Genomic DNA, 2500 nt, shown 5'->3' on the forward strand with positions numbered 1-2500 from the left:
ATGCAAATACATTCATGAACTTTCTGGGAAGAATGATTTCCCAGGGTCATTGGATGAGCTACGTTGTCACCTGTTCAAGATAAAAAAAAAGACTGATATTCGATCCTTGCCGCCAACTTCAGATACCTTTTGCCTGCACCTCAAGAGGGTCTTGTATCACATACTCACTTGGAAAAGAGCTGCTATCCCTACGCTCTCTCTGCCACTTCCAACAAAGTTTGGGCGAGACACTGACAACGAATATCTTCTTTCAACTCGAATGACGAAATCTCCCAAACCAAATCTATCACCAAACAATTGTAAGTGCCAGAAGGAAAGTGTCGATCTCGCTGGCCATGCAGAAAAACAAAAGTTCAGTGTACGAAGCAGTGCAGATGTGATGCTGAGCATGATTACCTCGTCCAGTAAGATATCATTCTAGTACGGTAGTCTATCATGAAATGATGCCTTATGGCCAAGTGCATTGATCCTGGAAATGAGGGTAATTGATTGTGATAGGTTACAATTTTTACTATCTTCAACAAAAGAATTGTTGTTCATTTCGTAACCACATTTATTAGGATACTGCCATTGGTGTAACCTGTAGAAAACTTCTTTCATGGAAGTAATCTTACTGTCACAACTTAGTGTACAGAATTTTAAATTTTAAACAGGTCAAAGTATATTGTAACAATGTTGATTACCAGATATAAGTATTGGAATAAAACTATATTATGCTTAATTCGAAAAAAGACGGCAATTTTGGCGATTTTCGACTTTTGTATGCGGATCATAAAGGGTTAATCTAGGAAAGCATAACACTATAATTTTATTTATGCTTTCAAAAACTGCCACATATAGCCCTCTCAGAAGGAGCACGGGTTGCATTCATTATCTCAATTGGTTTGGCCACCATGGCGTAATTATGATTTCTACCCCTTGTTTTTGAGGGCTCCCTTCCCGGCGTGACATTTTGGCCCGTAGTAAAGAACATGTCGTGACGGGTTACCCGTCCAGTGTTCGCAGTAAAGAAAATGGGATTTCCGAGGATTAGTATCGGAACGTCGGGAATTTTCCTCGGGTGCCTACCCCCTCCCCACAGATACACCCGTCAATATAAAAAGTTTGTTTTTGGGAGGATATCATTGTTAGTTTTATATTATATAATATAGTGCATATTATATAATTTTATTAATATAAATTATCACATCGTCTGGTCCAAAACAAATATGTATCTTTTGTTTACGAGACTTAAAAGGTGATATTGTATTTCAGGATTTATTCTTACCACATACCGCCAGTTAAACCAACTCTCTTTCTTCAAGAAATATCTTAATTTATATTACAGTTACAAATAATTGCAATCTGTTATTTACGCAGTGAATTTATATATAAATTCGAGCAATTATATGTGTAGACCTGCTATTAAAACCCGATTCATCGAAAATACTATTTGGCAACTACTCCCTTCCACCTGCGATCTTCGTTCGATGTGAATTACAGAAAGACAATTACATTAATTACAATTACATTAATTAATTACATTAATTAATAATTACAGAAAGACAAAGAAGTTTTTTCGTAAATGAACCATGAAATATAACAAATCAAATTATATTTACCTTCAGTATTTGGCTTTCCATGTATCAAGTGCGCGCTCTCAGGTGATGTTCACGTCGATCAAGGCTACCAATATCGTCCGATCTCTACGTCTCATTATAGAGAGATAAACGAAGTCGGCTTTTTTGTGAATGAAATATAATAAATAAAATTATATTTATGTTTCAATTGTGCGCTCTCAGGTGTTGTTTACATCGATCAAGGCTACCAAAATCGTCCGATCTATACGTCTCATTGGACAGGTTGGTATCACTGACAAACAAGCCCACCGACACACGTTCTTTACTGTCAAACATGCAGACGGGTGCCCTACACCCGACACCCGTCACATTATCCCCACGCCCCACACCCGACAGGTTCTTTACTACGGGCCTTTGACCGATAGCGCTGCACTCATTGACCCCAACTAAAATATTTTAGAACTTATAAACTCTCAACTTCCTACCCTTCAAAATGATACAAATAATGTATGTTTTCTCATTAGAGATGATGGTAAAAGGATGAATTATAGTTCCTCTACCCCAAAATTTGAAGTGTTTTCGTCTCAGTCTTCCGATTTTAATTCCTAGAATATAACTTTCGCAAGAGTGTATCGCGAGCAGACCCCTAGAAATCAAAGCAGTAGGGTCCATTCTCATAAAAAAAAAAAATTGAGCTAAAGTACCTTCTGACTTGACCACCTACTCCAGTTTTATCCACAATATTGCACCTTGGCACCCCTACTAGTATTAGCAAATCATAGGCTCAGTTAAACTATAACGGCTTTGAACAGTGGATTTTATTATTATTTGTTCATCCTACGATCTACCATTATAGTCTTTATTGCATAAAGAAATCATTTATGAAATAAAGTATGGCAAATTGCGTAGCAGCCATTAGTTCGATAAATAGTGATATCCAC

Source organism: Penaeus japonicus, unplaced genomic scaffold (genome assembly GCF_977035675.1).
Source record: "Penaeus japonicus unplaced genomic scaffold, GWHDUDI00000001_assembly GWHDUDI00000012, whole genome shotgun sequence".
Taxonomy (NCBI): Eukaryota; Metazoa; Arthropoda; class Malacostraca; order Decapoda; family Penaeidae; genus Penaeus; species Penaeus japonicus.